Source organism: Heliangelus exortis, chromosome 20 (genome assembly GCF_036169615.1).
Source record: "Heliangelus exortis chromosome 20, bHelExo1.hap1, whole genome shotgun sequence".
Lineage (NCBI taxonomy): Eukaryota > Metazoa > Chordata > Aves > Apodiformes > Trochilidae > Heliangelus > Heliangelus exortis.
The window spans coordinates 610,535-631,887 of record NC_092441.1 but is presented as its reverse complement, the minus strand read 5'-3'; the positions used below and the strand labels follow the sequence as shown (position 1 = coordinate 631,887).

The 21,353-nt window shown below is 54.9% G+C and overlaps 1 protein-coding gene across 17 annotated transcripts in view; it reads left to right on the top strand.

The window, feature by feature from the left end:
- The window catches only part of RBFOX3 (RNA binding fox-1 homolog 3), a 137,173-nt gene that overhangs the window by 69,212 nt on the left and 46,608 nt on the right, over positions 1-21,353 (top strand). Inside the window, exon 1 of one of the 17 annotated variants that reach the window (XM_071764622.1) lies at positions 20,775-20,831. The exons of 14 other annotated variants lie outside the window; for them this stretch is intronic. The gene's annotated coding sequence lies outside the window, so the exon portion shown is untranslated. Of the gene's footprint in view, positions 1-20,774; positions 20,832-21,353 lie in introns of those variants that run through there. 2 more of the 17 variants (XM_071764611.1, XM_071764615.1) reach the window with 2 other exon arrangements.

The window sequence follows — 21,353 nt, the reverse complement described above, 5'->3', positions numbered from 1 at the left end:
GGGTGTGGTTTAGGAAGGGGCCCGCACTCTTGGACCAAGTGGTCCAAGCCACAGCCCCTTTCCTCACCCTGTCAGTTGCTGGAACTGTCCCAGTCCCCAGCCTGGATGGTCCCTGTCCCTGCCTCCCTCTGCACAGGAAACTCCCAATTTCCTTTCTTCCCGCTTTTATTTGCAGCTTCTTACACCCATTTGTACCCATGCCAACACTGTCATTTAGCTTGAGCAGCTCCTCTACCCCTTGGTGCCTACTCTTTGTGTATTCCTAGAGAAGAAGCCTTGTCTGGGCTGTGCAGGGTGGGCTCCTCTGTCCTTCTGTCCTCCTGTCCGCTCCCCAGAGCAGCTCTCCATCCCCTGCTCCTCCATCCCAGCTACTGTCACCCACAGTTATCCATTGGGATGGATGCAGCCCAAGCAGAGCATCGTGGCAGGCTCTGCCTGGAAACACTCTGCTGTGTGCTCCTGTTGTCACAGATGCGGGCGACAGTGACTCACAGTCAGCTCAGGACTGACTAATGGACCTCCATGTTTCTCTGAGTGTTTTTCCAGGTTAGAGCAGAAATTCTCATGCACTCCTGGTATTCAGCGTTTTGAACTTTGTGCTCTTCAGCTGCTCTGGTCTCAGGGTCTCCAGACCCCCCCCCAGGCTCAGGCTGCTCCCCCCTGCATGGCAAATGCCTCCCCTGGTGCTCGCTGGTGCCGTGCCTTGGGGTGCTGCTGCTGGCCAAGCCCTCCCACTCCCCTGGTCTGAAGGAAGACACCAATTTACCTGAGCTGCCTTGGGTAAGGCAATGTTTCATCTTACCTGTATTTCCACCTTGTTTTTCACTGAGCTCCTGTTCTGCATGTTGTGGGGCCTGGGGGGTCCCTCTGTGACCCCAGATCCTTTCTTGTCTCTGTTCTGCTCAGTTCTGGAGCTGTTGCCCTTTGCAGCTTGATGGATCTGATAAAAACTGAGGCTGGGCTGTGCATTGGGCTGATTGTTGGGGGTTTCTGAAGTGGATGTTTCTTCCTTCCTCTGGTTTGAGCTCATGGGACGCTTTGAGTTTTGCTTCTGTGCTGGAGCCTGCAGCTCCAGTTTCTGTTCCTCCTGTTCTGTTCATCACCAGCCCTCCCTTCTGGAACTGCTCTCTGGTAGCTTTCTTCCTCTTGCTGGGGACTTTATTTACTCCTCCCACATTAAATAAAGCTCTGCTGGCCTCGCAGCTGAAGGCTGTGGCCTCTCAGGTCCTCTTCTCTTTACTCTTGGAGCTTGCCCTAAAGTACAGGTAGATTTTTGTTTGCTGTTGTTGTTTAGACTGACTCAACACAGCCATCAGAGCCACAGTTGTTTTCTGCAGCTGTTCCTCCCGTTGTGCCTGTGCCAGCCCTTGGTGTGGCAGGAGGATGGTTGGTGGAAGCCCCACACTGTGCTTGGGGATGCTGGGCTGACAGGGAGGGGAGAAGGTAATGAGTAAATTGATGAAAAACGCTGAAAAACTCAAATATGTGCTTTGCAAAGACCATTTCCCATGGCACAGGTTGCTGTGCCCTGTTCTGGTTGTTGCAATACTGGAATTTGGGTGATATTTGGGTGGCAGCTCCCCTGGCTGTGGGAGGGAGCTGGGAGGCTCCTGGGATCTCAGCCATGTCCCTGGATGTGTCGGGCTGGGCCAGCTGCCCCATCCACTGGTGGGTGATGCTCTCCCTTTGGTCTGGTGGGGCCAGAAGGGATCAGCCACTGCCTCCAGGAGCCATCCCAGGGAGATGCAGGTGCTGAGTCTGTGCACGGGGACCATCGCTGGTCACCAGCAGCTGACCCACAGTGTGGCCACGAGGCCACCAGGGAGAGCAGCCCGGGTTGTGCCCTCACCTGCAGCCACCGTGTCCCCTGGCATGGTGCTGGGGCCGTTGTAGCACTGTGACTGGCACAGAGTTGTTTCCATGACACATGATTAGCTCTTCCCTGGGCATCATTAACATTTCTCTAAAAAGGCCCTGGCATTCTGCCAGCTGCTTGGTAAGCTGCTTCGGAGGAGAGGAGCGGGCTCAGCTCCTCTCCTTGGCAAACTGGGCCAGAGGATGGGAGTTTTCTGATGCAGTTTGGCATCCAGGGCAGGAACCTGCTCACTATGGGAGCAAAACTTCCCCCCAGCCCCGCCGTGGGTTTCCCAGCTCGGACCACTCCTGCAGGCAGTGAGCGGGGCGGTGATTAAATGACAAAAACTGAATTATATAGTAAATGCTTTCCTCCTCTCCAGAAAGCTCCCACACTTTCTCTGAGGTTTGGTTCTGAGGCATTTCTGTATTCTATTTTGCTTTCCTCCAGCTCCCAATTTTCCTTTTAAAAACATGAGCCAATTGTGGTGTGCACAAAGGGGAATACTGGGAGCCTGCGCTGGATGCTGCCAGCACTGAGCTGGGCTGAAATAATCCTCTCCTTGGCACTTAGGGAAGCTCCATCAGGCTTGAGGGCAGCAGTGACATGGATCCCCATTCAATGGGGAGACATGGGTCCCTCAGCTCAGTGTCTGGGGTTTCCTTGTGCTGCAAAGAACCCCTGATGGGATGGGCAGCAGCCCTGCAACCTCTTTGCTCTGGTGTTTTGGCCACATCCATGTATCCAGCATTGGTGGCAGCAAGAGCAGAGCAGGCTGCAGCCAGAGAAAGGTGACCTCTGGTACTGATTACTTTTAAAATTCTGCCAGAGCTGGACCCAGGCCCAGTTGTTTCCCCCTCCCAGAGGCAGAGCTGTGTGCTGGGTGTGTGGGCTCAATTAAATCAGGTGATGGATTGACTCGGGGGCCAGGCTGGAGAGGTTTGTCAGGCATCACAGGGGGTGCTCCGGCTGGTGGGCAGGTTTAGGACAAGCCAAACCCTCAAGTTGCAACCAGTGCAGCCCCACAGATGTGGGCTGGGGCCAGGGCCAGGGGCTTCGCTCCCACTTTTTTCTTTTTTTCTTTTGGTTGGAAAACCAGTCTGCTTTGCTGTCTTTGCTGTTCTTCCCCTCGCTCACTTTTCAGATTCATCTGGGAAAACTTACCCATGTGTTGGCATAGGTGATCCCAGCCTGGCAGCTTGTGCTGCTCTAATAAAATGGCTCCGTAGCAGAGGGTTTGATCTATTTTTACAGCAAGCTCAGTGCTGTCTCCTCCCGCCCTCCCACCAGCAGGCTGAACCAAGCCCAGAGGCTCCTGGGAGTGTGGCAGTAGTGTGGGGCAGCTCATGAGCCCAAGCCTGTGGCTCCCTGGCTGTGCAGTGGCAGTAGCCACGGGGGCCAGTCCCACCTCAGGCTGGGAGATGCTCCAGTATGACAGGAGCAGGGAGCAGGAGAGGGCTCCCTTCACTGCCTTCTCAGAGAGAGGAGCTCTCTGTGAATTTTATTCCTTCAAGCAGTGAATGCTGTATAAATTAACATAAGGAAATTTAGCGCTGCTTGGAAGTTTGGTATTTTCTCCTCATTTGATGCCCTGTTATTAAATCTCAATTTTCTACGAATAACGTCCTTTAAATAGAATTCGTCTTCCAGCGATGACTCACATCAAAGCAGCAGCTCCTTGCAGGAGAAGGCAGGCACGAGGGCAGGTCTGGCACTCACAGCCTTGGGAATCCCCAGATCAGCTCCTGGTGCCTTGCCGTGCCCAGGGGAAGCTTCCATCACTTCCTCTCCTGCCGGTCCCATTTCCCCTGACAGCTCTGGTTGGTGCTGGGAGCAGAACCCTAGAGTGGTCCAGGGAGTCCTTGGAGCATGTGGACCTGGCTCAGGACAGGTTCTTCTGCAAGGTGGGGCCATGGTTTGCACATGTTTATTATTGAGTGACAAACATTTGGCTGGACCTACTGGGGAAAGGATCCCTGTCCCCTCCATTAGATTGATGAAGCTGCTTAGTTTTTAATTTCGCCGAGAGAAGGAAAAGTCCTCTAGATGCCACAGTGAAGAGATGCAGGATAAAAGCATCACCACGACTCTGCCCAGCTGGGGCAGCATGCAGCTGTACCCTCAAGCCAGCAGATCCAGCCCTGGCTGCTGGGGGGCTGCAGGCACAGCAATAATTTACCAATCATCATTAGAGGTGACAAAGGGTGTCATGGGTTCCTGTGCCTGGGAAGGGGCTGCATGTCCTGGGGGTCTCTGTCCCCACCGTTGCTGTCCTGCAGCCCCTGTGCTGTGCCTGCCCTCTCCTGTGCTGTGGGGCAGGACCTAATTGGGAAGGTTGTGGGAGGATGGAGTGAGTGGCAGAATCCTCGGGAGCATTGCCAGGTGCCCGAGGGGGATGGAGTTTGGTGTTTCACCAGCCAGGACCGAGCAGAGCCAGAGGTGTCAGGAAGAGGAATAGGCACAGGATTTGTGCTGGGAGGGAGGAGGAGGCACGTTTTAGGTGCTTGCTGAGGTGGAGGCAGGATGGATGAGGATGGGGTTGATGGGCTCTGGTCCATATCTGCTCTTCAGCAGCACTAGTGCACATCTGCATGCAGTGGTTCCTGCCAGGAGGAGGAGGAGGCCACAAGTGAATCTCCGAACACCGTCAGTGCCAGACAGGGGCAGCTCTGAGTGGTCCTGAGCGCCTGCAAAAATGTTTTCTTCCACCTCCTGCACCCCTCCGTGGGAAGCTGCTTTTTGTGGTTCCAGATTTCCTACCAGGATTATTATTCTTTCTGGTCTGGCATCTGTTAAGGTGACAGCAGCCAGGGAAAGGGAAGGTATTGGAACAAATTTCTCATAAAAAGTTGCTAAGTTGATGAAACCATTACGGTGCCTGCATTCTGCACTCAATCATGGTGACACGCCAGGGGAGAGGTGCCCGTGCTGCCATACGCTGAGCTCTCCTGCCAGCTCTCCTGCCTTCCCACAGCCCCTTATCCCCCACCTGCACCCACACCCCTGACCCATCCCTCTGCCTGTCCCACAGCCTGGGCTTCCCCAAACTGCCCAGTTCTCCCCGACAGTGCACATGTTCTGTGAGGGCCCTGCTGGGGTGGTTCTGTCACTGCAGCAGAGCAGGGTACCCACCTCCAGCAAGGGCACAGCATGGGACATTGTCCTGCAGTCAGCACTACTGTGGGCGACACCTTCTCTGGGTCTGGGGGGGCGATACAAACCCCTGCAACCATCCATCGGGATTGGCAGAGGAGAACCGGCCCGGCACCGAGTGGTCCTGTGTGAGCAGGGGCTGGGCCAGATCCCAGCCCCAGGGCATGGAGCAAGTGGGTCTGGGGGGAGATGGGGACACAGTGAAGAGAAAATGGGGCAGAGTACTGTGTTTCCAGTGTGTCACCTGCTTTTATTAAAAATCAGTGGTGCACTTGAGCGGTTCCACTTTGTCTCCCTGACAGCGTGGCCTCAGCCTCAGCTGGGATGCAGGATCCAGCACCTCTCAAAGTTCTTGTTATCACCCTCTGCTCTCTGATGCTCTCCCACTCCCCCCAGAGCCAGCCAGCTCATCTCCAACCCCATCAGCACCAAGATTTACAGCCAGGCTCTGCCGATTGGTTTTATTCCTATGATCTATCGTGCTCTGCTTCTGCTGTGCAGCCACCCAGACACTTGGTCAGGCAAAGTCCTGCCTTGCTGTGCCCTGTGGTGCAGAGGGTAGTGTGAAAATGGGGCACAATGACAGGGCAGGGTCTCCTTCCCCACCTGCCACACCACCCTGACCCTTCCATGCTCAGTGCTGGTTCTTGGACATGGTATCTGCCATGCAAAATATGGTGAGAATTGGTTTGCCAGCCCTGGCCCGTGTCCTGGGGTCTGCCTGTGTCTAGTCTGGGTTCCCTGGAATTTCATATTGAGCAAGTGCTTTTTCCTGTAGAGCTGCTGCTCTGGGGAACATAAAGAGCTGTGGGGACTCCAGAAATGGCAGCTAAGCTCTAGACCATGTCTCTCTCTGTTTTTAATCACTTTTCCTCTTCCAGAGCCTGCTTCCCACCAGGCTTTCCATGGTCACCCTTGTTCAGTGCTTGCTCCAAGCCTGGGTATGGAGGAGGCACTGGGACGTGAAAGGAGAACCCATTTTCCTGGAGGCATTGAGCTGTTCCTTACTCTGACCTAGATGTCAGTGTAATGCTCTGGCAAGTCCCGGGACCTGCATACGGAGCTGCCCAGGGGAAGATGATATTTCAGGAACACAGAAGCTTCTCAGCAGTGGTGAAGTGCACGAGCGTTCCCTGGCAGGAGCTTTGCTGAGCCTCAGGATGCCAGCACTGGCAGTGCCAGCCATGGAGCAGGGGTCCCCACTCATGGGGCTGCAAGCACTGGGCCCAGGCAGCAGGAGGGTCAGGAGTGCTCCAGCAGGAGAGGGCAGAGCCCTTGGTGCTCCAGCAGGAGATGGAGCAACCTGGTCTAGTGGAAAGTGTCCCTGCCTGTGGCAGGGGATTTGGACTGGGTGAACCCTGCCAACACAAACTCTCCTATGATTCTGTGACTCTCCACAGACCAGCCCCTCACAGCCACACCACCTGGGGGGAATTGTTGCCATCCAGGTCGCCAGCATGCCCCTTCAGAGGGTCTTGGGGTGGTGGTGGGGTACTGGCAGGGAAAGCTGTCAGCTGCTTGCAATGGGGCTCCCCTCCCCACCTGCAGATGGTTTCTCTTTCCTCAGACACACCTGAGGGTGGTTGGAGCAATGAGGGGGGGTAGGACCAAGGCTGCAGACCTATAAGAGTCCCCCAGGGAGGGGTGGGGGTGTTTTGAGTGTGGGGGTTCTGCTCCTAACCTGGAAGTGCAGCAGCATGGAGAGGAGATGGAAAAGGTCAGTGGGGCCGTGGGGGGAATATTGTGCATGGTACAGACTTTCAATGGCCTTTTTTTATGTTTCATTTAATTTCTTGTCTCAGTTTGCCTGGCTGTGAAATGGAGCTTGGATTTAATGTCCTCTGCAGACTGTGCTGTTGTTAGTGCTTCCTGTTGGGTGTCATGGTGAGGGGGGAGCCTGTCCCCTGCCCTGGGGCTCCTCTGTCAGCCCCCAGTGTTGGTTGGACACCAAACTTCCTTTTCTGCTCTTGTCTGTGGGGTTCCTTCCTCACTCCCCCTCAGTGTCTGGGTATGTTCCCAGGGGTCTGCTGGGGGCTTGTCCCCCCAGTCTGTTGCTGTTGGAGCCTTGGGGGTGGGTGCTGCCCGGCACAACCAATGTTACCAAAAAGGTGATGCTTTCATCATCTGTTCCTCTGCACCTGAGTTTCCCCTGTGGATGATTTAGAACTGAAATCCTATGCTGTGGCACTGGGAGAGGTTTCCCAAGATAAAATAATCTCTGCCAGCAGCTGAAGTGACAGAAGCCCCATTAACAGCAGCATATGCCTGAAAACACACCCGTAGTGCGAGGGAGGAAGATGCAGGGTGGGGGGAGCAGCAGCCCACAGGAAGGGGGGATGCAATCGTGGGTAATTACTCTGCTGCCATTGGGACGTTCCTTGCTAATTTACAGCATTAGTGGAATCGGGATGTGAGTCTTCCTCCTGAGCCTGGGCAGGGCTGTCCCCTGGTGCAGGCAGCCGTAATTATCCACATTTAACTGAGGGCTTGTAAAATCTATTTGTCTAGCAGAATGTGAGTATAATTGCTGTGAATTAAATAAGGATGCAGTTGTGGCTGGAGCAGGACCTTGCCTGACAGAGAGCGTGGGAAGTTGTGTCTCCCTGTGCTGGAGAGGAGGGCAGCTGCTGTCGGCCTGGACCTGGGAGGATTTTGGGGGTTTCTGTGCATCGCTGCGTTCCCAGTGCAGCCCTTCCCTCCCTCTGCTCTAACCGGGGTGGATGTGCTGACAGGAGCCAGGCAACCTGTGAGTATTCCCTGTCCACTGCCATTATCTCGCCTTTCGGTGTTGGTCCCAGGGCCAGGGACTGCCCTGGGTTTGATTTGAGTGTGTTCCCAGAAGCTGATCCCTGCATGGACACGGTTTGCTGGGCTGTTCCTCAGGCTGTAGGTCTGTGTGCTGAAGGTTTTCCCTCGGGAACCTGCCTTCCCCCCAGGATCACTCCCGGAGCTGGTGCTGCTTCCCACAGTGTGTTGGTACCAGCAGCCTGGTGTTGGAATCATAGATTGCATCCTGGTCCAGCCAGGGTACTGATGCCATGGAGCCACCTGGAGTAGGGAGTGGAGGCTGGGTGCTCCTTGGTGGCCTTTTGGGTGGGCACCAACATGTGTGGCACCAGGAGGTCATGGTAGAGAGCCAGGTGCCCTCTGGCACTGGGTGCTGCAGGGGGACCTGCTTTGGGGGTCTCCTCTGTTCTGGTTGCTGACACCACCATCCCCCCCCCGAGGTGTTTTTAAGGCACTTGGCACTGCCCTGACTTTGCTCCCTGAGGGGCTGTTTCCTCCATGACAAAGTTGTGAGTTGGACCTGCTGAGCCTGGAGGAAGTGGCAACAGCTTCATCTGTCCCCTTGGCCCGGGCGCAGCCTCGCTGGCTGGGCAATGGGACTTGGGGACCCTCCTGCTTGGAAACGGTGGCCGTCTGCCCCTGGCAGCGAGATGCTGAGTGTTCCTCCCCACATCAGGGTGACTGGGGCTGCAGACCATTAACAGCTCTTCCTGTAGCTGCACAGTGAGCCAGGGGGTTAGGAAAGGTGCATGTGTGACCCTGGCAGTGTCACCGGGATGCTGGCACTGCTCTTGGTGTCCATGCTGGAAAAACACTGGTGAAATGGGACATGTGCAGAAAAGAGCTCCAGAAATGGTTCACAGTCTGGAAGAGCCGCTCTGCTGTGGGGGATGAAGCCTAAGTAGGTTGAACTTTTCATCCAAGTGGAGTTTAAGAGATGGCTTTGTGAGGCAGTTTGTTTTAGGCTGTGATCAAGTGATTTCAGCAGGTACAGAGAGCTCTAATTTAGCAGGGAAAGGCAGGGCAATATCCAGGCACTGAGAGCTCGAGCTAGACAGATTTTGACTAGGAACGAAGTGCATATTTTTATCAGGGAAGGTAATTAACCACTGGAACAGCTTAAGCCTGTGGGGGATTCTCCATCACTTGACATCTCCGGATCAAACCTGGATATCTGTCTGGCAGGGAGGCAGGAGGTTGAGTGAAGAGCAGATTAGAGCGCAGCCACTTTCGGGCCGGGTTCCTTGGGCACTGTGCTCACCGGCTCTAATGGCCCTTCTGGCCCCAGGCTGTAATCAGTAATAATGTTCAGTGTTGATACTTGGGGCTAGGTTAAAATTTAGGTTACAGCAGGGGACACGGAGCACCACAGAGCTTGGAAATGGGGACTGAGAGAAGGAATGTCGCTGTAGAGATGGAATCCTGTTTTCTGTGGAGATTTCTATGGGGTGGTAACATCATGTTAAAATTGCCCTTGGAACCCTGGTGAGAGGGAAGCCAACAATGCCATGGGCTGGCACTAGGCTCCTCCTGTCCTGGAAAGGCTCCTCCTGCCCTGGGTGTCACCTGCTCGGTTCAGGTCAGTTGCAGGTCACCCTCCAGCCCAGCTCTAGCCCTGTCCTGTTTTGGTATCTACAGGAAACCCAACAAAGCTTATTGTGCTTAGTTATGAAAATCAGACACTCCAAAGACAGTCCTGTTTGTGGTTTTCCGCCTGTTTTTTTGTGTAATGCTCCATGCTAGACCGTGCTACTGTTTGACAGTCGTGGGCTGTCAAACTTCCCTGCAGTCGGTCGGTCGGTTGCATTCCCTCCTGCACCGAGAGCCTCCAGGGAGGTGGTGTTGGGGTGGGGTGTCCTTGGCACATTCTTGACACTGTTCCTTGTGCAGCTCCTTACCTTGCACCAGGTCCCCACGTCCCTGCACAGCCCCTCGGCACCGTGGGGCAGGCGCAGGGTCTGACCTCTGCCAGGGGCTCGTGCGGTGCCGGGCAGGACATTGCCGGAGTGGGCAGGATGTGGGCTCAGTGTGTGTTGGGAAGGTTCCCAGGGCTGTCCATCTGCTGCTCCACGGCAGCGTGAAATTTGGGCAGGGCCATCGGGCCGTGGGCCGGGGCCAACCTGCTTGGGAACCTTCCGCCTGGCCCCGTGTGTGCTGGGGGACGTGGGCGGCCGCTTGCTGGCAGGTCCAGGCAGGAGCTGCCCGTGGTGCCTTGCTGCCAGGTCCTCAGCTGGCACCTGGTGTGGTGCTGGGGCCTGACCACCTTCCTGGTGGAGGAGCATCCTCTCCTGCTGGCTAGGGCTGCAAATAGTGTCTGAGTCACACTCTGGAATGGGAACAACTTAGCAGGTCCTATATTTTTTCCAAATAGTTTTAGATATTTCCTTTGCTCAGAGACTGAATCCTGTATCAGGGTGGGGAGTGCCATAGGTGGTGTTGAATGGGATTTCTGCCACTTCTCAGCAGGACAGGGACTTGTTGTACCCTATCCCCATGGGGCAGTGTGCTCCTGCTCTGCCCTGGTTGTGATGCTCACCTGGTGTTTGCAGGTTGCTCTGCAGAAGCTGCTGATCCTGATGTGTCTGAGCATCGAGGACCTCTGTGAGGGCAGAGCTGGTCCCAGCCATCAGAGCATCCCTGTCACATAGTGTCAGGACACATGGCATTTGCCACTCTGCCCCGGTGTGGCAGGGTTGGCAAGAGACCCCCACACCTGACTGCTGGCAGTGTTGTTTGTGTCCCCTGCTCCCCAGGGATAAATTGTCACCCATGTGTCTGTGCTGCTCCTCTGCCTTTATCCTTGAACCAACTTTCTGCAGAGCTGTGGGTACCCTGGTCTGCCAGGCTGAGGGGACGGGGACAGAAAGGGGAAGGTGGCACAGGAAGGGTTAATGCAGAAAGATTTTTACCCTGTGGCGTAAACACTCCAGAATGCATGTTTGCCTTCATTTGCATATTGAAACATATCCTAAAGGCCCCTTGTTTGGAAAGTTCTGTTTTTTGCTCCATCTTCCTATAGAAGGGAGGAAATTATTCATAATTAAAAAGTAATAATAATGTGGAATGAAGGAACCCAGCTGTATAATACCCGACACAAAAGGGGGAGCGTGGGGAATCTATTTTTAATGGTTTCCACAGCAACAGAGATTTTGTTTACAGTGATTTTTCTCCTGTGCTGTGAGGCTGTTCCCAATTTACATTTACAAGAAGCTCTTGCATAGGAGGTCCAGCACTGGAAGGTGCTCTGGCCACTCAGGGAGGATGCTGAGGAGATAAGATGTGGTTGTGGAAAGGTCAGCTGGGATGGGGCAGGGTGGGCAGGACCCCCAGAGCCAGGCACCTGGCTGGGCATTGTGCCCTGGCCCACAGCCTCCCTGCTGTCCTCCAGACAGGACTGTGATGGCTCTGGTGGCTGTGTGACATGGATAAACATCTGCTAAGAACCAGCCTGAGACTTTCAGATTCACAGCTGCCTTTAGGAGCTGAGTGGTGACCTCGCCAGCTGCTGCACACACCCACTGGCATGGGCTGGGGCTCAGGTGCAGGAGATGGAGAAGACCTGAACATGGCTGGGGTCTGTGGGATGCTCCCCTGGGGTGAGCTGGGATATCACTGCTGTGGGGTAAATAATGGAGCAGAGGAGATGCTGATTATTAGAGAGCTCTTTCAACTGGCAGGCAGAGGCACAACAAGATCCAGTTGCTGGCAATTGGAACGGGTCTGATAGGTACAGGGTTTTAACGAGGGCTAATGGACCACTGGAGCCATTTGCTGAGAGCTCACCATGTTCCTTGGCACAGGATCTCTCTCCCTCTGTGTCTCCCCAAAGTAGACATGTGGCAGTGTGTGTCCACCACAGCTCCCTGGGCTCAGAGGGACAGCCAGGGCTGACAAGTTCATCCCTTGGTCCCTTCTGGTGCTGCAGAAGCTGCTCCTTTGGAGGATGGTGATCTCTCCTCGTAAGGGCTCTCCTGATGGTTTAGGTTCCCTCTGGATGATGAGCAGTTCTTTTCCTGTCCCTGGGGGTGGTGGCTCAGTCCTACTTCAGGATGGTGACAAACATGCCAGCCCTGGCTTCATCTCTGCTATCCCCCTGTGTGACCAAGTACATAAGAGGGACCCAGGGGAGCAGAGCTCTGGTGTCTGGGGCTGGGTTTGCTTTAATTACAGACTCGTTTTTGCTGGTAGAGCATGGGGCTGGCTGAGTGCTGGGGTCTGGAGCATCGAGACTGGGTTGAATCACCCAGGGGAAGCTCAGGGCTGAGTATCTGGTGCTTGAGTGGAGCACAAGGTATCCCAGGTGGGCTGCCTGAGGAGGGGTGTTGGTCCCTTCCAGCTGCGTGGTGAGGAGCTGCTGCCTGGAGATCCGCTCCTCTTACGAACCAATAAAAGAAGGGTTTTATCACCTGTTCCAGCTAATTTTCTGTGGTTTGTAATGGCTTTGGGAAGCAGGTAATTGCAGCGATCGCATTACGTGTGTAGGCATTAAAGGGAATTGAGGGGACTGTTTGTTAATTAGCTGTACTTGTGTGGAACCTGAAACATATTAACCTTCATATAATCCCAAACTATTAGAGATGAAGAAGGGATTTAATGATGGGAGAAACAGAAAAACAAAAAGCAATTAGGGCTCTTTTCCCAGCATTGCTGGTGTGTTGGAGTGTGTGTGGGGGTGATGGGCAAAACAGGCAGGCACAGGAGTGAGGGGAGGTGGGAGGGACACCCGGGGGGGTGGGATGAGCCGGTGCAAACGCCTCTGGCAGCATCATCCCTGGGTGGGAGGAGGAGGAGGCGAAGGGGGCACCCAGTCAGCCTCCTGATGCTGGACTCAGGTGCTGCAGGGGCATGTGTGTGTGGGGGGAGCGGCGATCTCTGCTCTGGCTCCAAGAGCCTCGGTGGGACAGAGCGGTGGCCAGGCTCGGGGTGCCGGCATCTGGAGCAGCAGGGAAGTAGAAATAGTGTTTCCATGGCAATGGCTCAACATAAACTCTTCCCTCCCTTATTACGAAGCGAACGATGTTCCGATCAGTCCGGGGCTGCTCCCCCCCGTGGCAAAATCCTTCAGGTGTTGGTTATTTTTCACACTCCTTCACAGCAGTGGATGGTTTTGGCACCGTGTGTGGGTGCATTTTTGGGTGATGAAACGGAGCCGGCGTGGGAAGAGCCTCATTGGCTCCTCTTGCTCCTGGAAGCCTGAGCTGAAGGTTTGGATGCCAGGCACTGGCTCCTCCAAAGGGGTTTAACCTGTCCCTGCTCTGGTTGCACAGAAATGGGACACACTTGCCTGTTCCTGCTGCCCGGGCTGGTGGCTCAGTGCTGGGCTGTATTGCCCTGGAGGGATGTGAATCCCGGAAGGACTTGGGGGTCCCTGGTAACATCCTCCTCCTCTTCCCTCCAAGATGTGCAGAGTTGTGTGTGCCACTCCTGAGGAGAGCTCAGGTGTTCCCTGGCTGTGCTGTGACTACTGTGACACCTCTTGCCCAAGACTGTCACAGCCTGGCCAGGTGCATGAAGACACTAAGACATCCCTGCTTTCCTGCTGGGAGCCCTGGTGCCTTCACCAGCAATCGTTAACATCCATCAGCACCATGCAAACAAACTCCCTGCTCCGTTTATTCCACCCAGATCCTGATTTAATTAGGTTTTCCAGTTTTCTGCTTGTCCTGGGCCGATCACTCCTTAAAACAGTGGAGAATTAATTTGCACCTGCTGTCAGAAAGCGTCTCTCCCCAGTTAGAAAAATAATTAAGCCATCATCACACATCAGGGGTAATGAATCACTGTGCTCCGTTCCCTTCACAGGTCGTTTGTTTCCTTCCACACTGCCAAAGAAGGTGCAAACTAAATGTGAGCAGCTGCCAAGTTATCCCTGTTCCCTCTCTGCCCAATTTCATTCTGGCTCCATGGATTTTCCAGCCATGCTGGACCATGGCATTTTGGAAAGGTTCTAAGCAGGTGGGTGGGTGGAGTTTCCAGTATTCACAGAGATGGGAGTTGGGGTTTGTTCCTTCTCCTGCTGCCCTTGGGTGGGGGATTGTGCAGGAGAGTCCTGCGTGGCAGCCCCAGCCCATGGGTCTGTGTGGGACCATCCCTGGTGAGCTCATCCTTGGTAAAACTTGTTGTAGTTGTTGAGTCTGGACATGCTGAAATGCTGAGGAGAAAGTGATGCCATTGAGAGCTGATAACATGGTCCCTACCTTGTATTGGCATAGGATGTAACCACTGGCTGGGGTGTAGGTGTGCCCCAGATTTAGGGTCAGGAGGAGTTTTCCTCCAGAGCAGACTGGAGGGGTGTTGCTGAGGGCTTTGTCCTCTGCAGTGCAGATGGGTTCTACTGACAGTGATCAAATGACTGTCATGAACCGTTTCCAGGACCTGTGTCCCCCATCTCTCTCCCTGTGCCATGTTGCACTTGTCATGTCACCTCTTACTCTGTGGCAGGAGCTTGTTGCACACTCGTGTGTGGGGTGACTGTGGGGACTCCTGCATATCCTGTGACAGGCAGCAGGGAGACAGCACATGCTGGAGAAGATCCCAGGGGTCTTCAGAGGCTGCACTGTGTCAGCCTCCTTCCTCCAGATGCATTTAACTCCTTTTGAGGGTAACCGTGTGTGCCAGGAGCATCTGAGCTGAGAGCTGCTGGATTTGGGGAAGTTGCCTCAGGTTTGGGTAAGTCAGGGATTCTGGAGGATGTGGCTCAGGCAGCACTTTCCCTCCTGTCCCCTTTTCCTCGTGCCAGGCTGGTGCTTCCCCCTCTGTAGTAAATCACTGTCACATTGCATATGGGAAGTGTTTGGGCAAACAAGGTTTCATCCAGGACAGAAAGGTGGGTAAGCCCCGTGTGCTGCTCTGAATGGAGCCACCAGGTCCTCAGGGCTGGCTTCCCCCTGTTCTTTCCCTCTGAACAGTCTGGCCTGGGTCTAGCAGCACTCAGACTCTGCAGGGGCAGCGATGGGGATGAGCAAGGGCAGCAGACTCCTTCCACTTGTAACTGGTGCCCCATCTGGTTTCACATCACTGGCAATGGATCTTCCCCACTTGCCATGGTTCCTGAATGCTGGAGTTACCCAGGGAGCTCTTCTGATGGACCTGCTCCTTGATAGCAGAGTGACTTCATGTTGGTGGGGACATGCCAGGGAATGTGCTGGTCATGCAGTGCCATTAGCTCCTATTCTGTGGGCCTGGTGGATGGAGATGAAACACTTGCCTTTGCTGACTTGTGCTCACACCTGCTCACATGAGAGCCCCGTGCCCACTTTGGTGCCAGCTGATTAAATTAAAGTCCTAGTGAGTTTGAATAATTTTCCCTGTGAAATGTGGCAGATGGCCTCCATTAGGCGTCTGCTCCCAGCATCTGCCAGGATGTGATCAACCTCTCTTTGGAAAATGCACAAAAGGGAGTAGAAGTGGAGAGACCTGGGAATGGGAGCCTATCCCTTCATCCATGAAGAGGGAATCAAATGCTGCCTATGGAAGCAGCCAATGTTCTGGAGGAGCAATGTCCATACGTCCTTCCAGCCCTTCTGTGTTCTTGCTGCTGTACACAGTGCTTGCAGGAGGAAGGATGGGGCTGCTTTTCCCAGCCCATTGGTCCAGGTCACTACAAGGGTGAGCAGAGCCCTAAACTGGGGTGCTTTGTCCTGTCTGTAGCTGTTCTGGGGAGCAGATGAGATCTTCAAGAGAAATTCTTCACTGTGAGAGCGCTGAGCCCCTGGCCCAGGTTTCCCAGAGAAGCTGTGGCTGCCCCATCCCTGGCAGTGTTGAAGGCTGGATGAGGCTTGGAGCACCCTGGGCTGGTGGGAGGTGTCCCTGCCCATGGCAGGGGGTAGGACTGGGTGGGCTTTAACATCCTTCCAACTCTGGGATTCTGTGACCTGCTGGTGATGAGCAGTGCATGACACTGGGAGAGGGGCCAGGTTGTGAGCAGAGGGGACAGGCCTGGGATTTAGAGGGTTCCCCTGGGATTTAGGGGCAGCTCCAACCGGGAGGCGACCGGAGGAGCCGGGGGAGGCTGGCAGGGGGCTGCGGCTGCTCGTTCCGGCGGGGCCGGGCTACCGGCAGGTGGCAGCGGCTGCCCGCGGCGGGAAGCGGGATGGGGGGCGGCGGGAGGGGGATGAAGAGGGCCCTGGCCAGGGCCGCGGGGGGGAAAGGGGGTCCTCCGTGCGGGATGCGCTGCCTGCCCACACGAACTTGGCGTCCTCAGTCCGGCCCGGAGGGACCCACCCCGTGACCAAGAACCACCCGGCAACGCTGTCTCGGTAGCTGGACCCCCCCTTGGACCACGTGGCTGGAGTCCCTTCTCCCCCCGTGGGCCGGAGCACCCCCAGCAGAGCTGCCCCCGCTGTTGGGTGTTCAGAGGGGGATGCGTGAGGGCGGCTGCCAGCCCGCAGGCAGGAGTAGAGCTCACCAACCAACGATCGATAAAAATTTAAGATGGTTTCCCTTGAAAACAGCTTCCTAAAGCAAAAAAAAAACCAACCAAAAAACAAAGGCTCTAAAGCTGCACTGGAAGCTCATTGAGCGCTGCGGGCTGGAGTGACTCGGGGCGTCTGGCAGGGACGAGTGGCAGGAGCTGAGGAGGGGGCTCTCTCCTTACCCCCGGCATTTCGGGGGGCGGCAGGGCTCTGCTCGGTCGCTGTCTAAACGCAGCAGAAAGTAGCAATAAAAAATCCCATTCCCTGCCCCAGGGACCTTGCAGTAGGATTAGATGCTGTAGCGTGTGTTTGGGAGCAGAAGCCGTGCTAGGGAGGAGGAGGAGGAGGAGGAACTGCTGGAGGGTACCCAGCATCCCTGTGGTGAAGGCTGCGAGTGGAAGGATAATCCGGGGGAAGAGGCTTGTGCGCTTGCCTGTGAGCTGAGCATCTGCAGCCAGGCAGGAGGTGAGCTGCTCCTTTGGGCCTGTCCTCCTGCCACCGGTGGGGACACTCAGCAGCTGCCATGGGGCCTGGCCACGTCCCTTTGCTCTTCTCTCTGTGCTCCCCTCGTTACCCAGAGGTGTTCTCTTTCGCCTGCTCGTTTCACCATTGTCATCTTCTTTTAATTAAATTAGCATCTTTTAATGCATTTTGCCCCGCCGGCAGAGCTTAATGTCTCTCTCCAGCTGTGGGGAGCTGAGAGCTTTTCCAGGGACATGGGGTGTACACAGCCCTGCTGGTCCAGGGGTGCTCAGGTGAGCTGGCACCAGCCAGGGTGCAGGATGTGATATTGGGGTGCTGGCCCACCTCACAGGTGGGAGGGCAGCCCCGGGGCTGGCACTGCAGGCACGGGTGCAGCCTCTGCCAGGGTCAGGCTGGGCTCTGCGGCCTTCGATGGATGCCCCAGCCACTCCATTAACATCTTCACACATGTCAATTCGGTTCCTTCCCTAAGTGACATTCAGTGTGACACCTGAGTGATAATGTCTAGCGGTGAATGTCATGTACCCTGTTGCCCTCGGGGGAGATCCAGCCCTGCCACTGCATCTCAGAGCATGGGTGCTGCAGGTTTGTGTGTTCTGGGGAGGCAAGCATCAATGGGTGCTGCTGAGGAGGGAGTTGGGTGCTTGTGTCTGCATGGGTTCCCCCTGAGGAGGGTGCTGTGGCTGCCCCCAGCTCCTGGGTGGGCTCCTCGGGTCCCCTCTCCTTGCTGCCGTGCCATGGGCAGGGCATGGTGTGACAGGGCTGGCCTTGCTGCCAGCTGTCCCCACCTCTCTTGGTTTGGGGTGAATGGGGTGGTCCCGGTGTAGCCCTCCCACCGGACCTGCTGGCTCCCATCAGACAGGGGAGTGGGGGTCAGGCTGTGCTGCAGCGATGGTGCAATGGTGCTGAAACTCACATGTTGCTCCAGTTTTTTCCCAGCTCAGTGGAGGGGGGGGCTTCCGTGGACACTCTGCCTTGCTGAAACACAGCAAAGCACCTCAATTGTTAGTCGGAGCTTGTCAACGATATCGCAGGAGCATGGGATAAAGTGTTCCAGTGAAGAAGATAATTGAAAATCAAAAAAGACTTTGTTAATTTGATTAGGCAAAGCCGTAGTTGAATTGTTCTTCATCAAAAGAGATTTAATTTTGACATGCAATTAAATCCTTCCTCTGTACCAGTGCCCTGTGTGCTCCCAGTGATGGGGCAGGCTGGGTGGGGGGCTTTGCTGGGCAGCGGGGGGTGAATTGTCCTGGGGAGAAGGAGGAGGAGGAAGGAGAGTGTGAGCGCCTGGCAGGCATGACAGGAGTGCAGAGGCGAGGGAGCTCTGTTGTAGCAAACACTGCGTGTTTAGCACTGACTTTGAGTTGAGCTTTAACTGATTTAACTAATTGCACCAGTGCAGAAGGCAGCTCTGCGCTTGCTCAGTCCCCTTGTCCCGGGGCTGTCCCCTTGCCCCTCCAGTCCGGATCTCTTGGGGATAAAGCCCATACAGGGCTGGTGTGTTGTGAAAAGGATCTTTGCTGGTGGCTGGGCTTGGTGCAGCAGCTGGAGCAGCTTTGGTGCAGCGGCCGGAGCAGTTTGCCGCAGGATCGGCCCCCTCTGTCCAGGCGGGAGCTCGCTCCCACTGCTGGGATGCTGGCGCTGGTGTCAGGATCCCCGCAAGCTCCAGGCATCCTCCTCGCCGGCTGCTCCGTGCACTGATAAGGCAGAGGATTATCGGTGCCTCTGAGCTGAGGTGCTGTAATCCCTCCCTGCTGCGCTGGCGGGGGCTGGGTGGAAATCCCACAGTCGGGGTTGTGGATTTAGAGCTGGCAGTGAGAGAAGGAGCTCAGTGGGATGTGACAGAGATTTGAAATGTGGGGGAAAAAAAAAAAAAAAAAGAAAGAAAGAAAAAGAAATGCTCTTGTGCCCCCTTGGGCAGGCAGAGAGAGAGGCCCTCGCAGTGAGAAAGAGCTTTAGGACCAATGGTGGGAGGTCTGCATGCTGCAGAGTGGGATCTGCACCTCGCCAGGGCTGTGCTCTGTCTGGGCCCTTCTGCTACTGTGGGGCTGGGACATGGCTCCATGCTCCATGCTGCCCTCGCTGAGGTCTCGGTGTTGGCAAAGCCCGTGGTGTCCTGTGCTGCCCGCATGCCCTGCCTGCACCTCTGCCTGGTCTCACCAGCAGTGGGGCCGGGAGCTCTGCCACAGGGGGTTTCAGCTGCTCTGATCTTATTGTTAGATGGAGGAGCTAAGGAGACCTGGAGGGTACCAGGAGCACGGGTGGGCTCTGGCAGCCCAGGGGAGCCAAGCACTGCAGGGACCCTGCTTAAAAGCAGCTGTAGAGGGATGCAAAGGGATGTGGGTGTTCCTGCAGCAATGGAGGGACAGCAGTGCAGACCTGTGCTGTCTTCACAGGGGGTTACATCCCCGTGAATGATGGCTCCTATTCAGGGAGGTCCTGAAGCAGCCCCAGAGCTGATGCCATGTCTGGATAACGACCCACACCATCGTTGCCCTGAGCCACGGGGTCCTGTGGTGGGTGCTGTGCTCACTGGGGTGGGTGCTTTTCTCTGCAGGCCAGCAGCATTGGGGTAGGAGGATCGAGGGGAGAGGCAGCAGTGTGCCCAGCCCTAGCCTGGGGCTGGCAGTGGGGACCCACAGCTTCCTGTGGTTTGGGTGCAGCAGCCCCGACGAGCTCAGTGCAGTGTTTACCACTTCCATCTTGGCTTGTTGCCTTATTTGTTCTCCTCTAATTGAGCAAATGCACTGTAGGCAGCGGAGCTAGGCCAGCATTGACTTTATTAGGGGAAAGCATCAATACAACGCCGCACGTTAGGAGGCTTCGTCTGACACTGTCAGACTACTGGAGTTTTAAAGTTGCACTTTATTCATGATGTTTTGATTTCTTTTGCTCTGGGGACACCAACTTTGATAGATTGTGATGCGGTAGCAGAACAATATGATACACAGGAAGAGCTTGCTTCCAAAACAGGCATTTGCCATGAGAGTCCAGCATTTTTTTTTATTTTTATTTTTTTAAGTGAAAAATGATGGCATAAAGAAATCTTAAGCTTTATGCAGTTCAATCATCTGGAATTAGCAACCAGAAAGTTGATTTTACTGCTGACTGGTAGGCTGTTAGAGGTAGTTATGCCAAGCTAATTCCTGGGTTCGTTTTGCTGCGTTTTGCTGCTGCAGCAGCGTTGGCAGGAGCTGTTTTCACTCCAGAAGTTGAAGAATTCAGTAACTGGCAGCTAGAAACTTCTTTTGCAAGTGAGCACCCACCCCGCTGCTGTAATGCTGCTGCTGTTCCAGCACCGGGTCCCTTTGTGGCCCCCTGGCTTCTCTGCTCCCCCTCCCACCTGTGGATTTTGCAGGCACAAGAACAGGTAGAACTTGCAAGTGTAGATCCTGTGGGGACCTGCAAACCCCACTGAAGGCTCTTTGTCCTTTGACTCTGTTCCTTGAGGATGAGTTATCAAATAAGCAGGAGATGCACATCACAGGGTATATTTTCTGTTAACACATCCCTCCTGTGTGCTGGGCAGGGGTTGTCTCGGCACCAGGTACAACCCATTTGTCTGCTCTTCATCTGGATGCCATAGGGGCTTCTGTTGGAGCTCCCCTGGAATTAAGTATGAATTAAATGTGTCATTAAAATTAAGTGTTATCACAGCCACTTAGTGAGTCTGAGTCTCTAACAGCTTCATTTTCCTGTTTGATGGCCATGCCCCTTCTTACTTCATTTGATCCTCGTGGGTTGCTGTCGGGAGGCACCTGTGTTAGTGAAGCACAAGCAGTGTCCCAGCCCTTGTACTGGCCCCTTCCCCAGTGCTTGGTGGGGGGGGATGTGCAGGAGATGCCATTTGTGCAGTGTGGGAACTGGGGAAGCAGGAACAGGGGCACCCACCTCCTCCTGCCCTGCTCCAGGCTGCTTGCCAGCCCACAGGAAGGTGTGGTGGTTTCTGAGCATCAGGGCTGTAAAACATTTGGGATTTTTTGTTTTGTTTATATGTGTCAAAACAGCGTTTTTCCCACAGCCTTGTTCTTGAACTGTTCTTGCTAAAACTCCCCTCAAAATTTCAGCCTGAGGCAGACACTGAATATGGGAAACATCAGAGTGAAATGCCTCATGTTGCTGAAAGACCCAGGCAAGTGATCGTGGGGGCTTCTGCAGTGCTGGGGAATCGCTGAATGGCAGCACCACCATCCACAAAACCTCCTAGCAACTGGGGGTGAGCGGGTGCCCTCATCCCTGCCAGCTTCCCAGGCTTCAGCAGAGGGTCTGGGGGTCTTTCCAAGCCCCCTCCTGGGGGGAGGCATACATCCCAAGGGCAGCTCTTTGCCAAATGCCCTGCACTGGTGCAGGGTGTGCAGGAGGTGCTGTGGCTGGTCCCGGCTGGGCTCCCATCGCCGTGTAAACCCCCAGCAGGATCCCTGCCTGAGGCTGGGGTGGCTGCGGTATTTACAGAGAGGCCTAGGGAGTCCCTGAGGAGAGCCAGCACAACTTGCATATTAAACCAGAAATTGCAATTAACAGCAAAAAAAAAAAAAAAGGCATTTTTATAACATTTTTATTGAAGTCTTAATGAACAAATAAAGAAGCGGAGCAATCTGCATATGCATTTGTGAGATATAAAACTGACTGAATCAAGATGAAGCAGCAAGAAGCCTTGG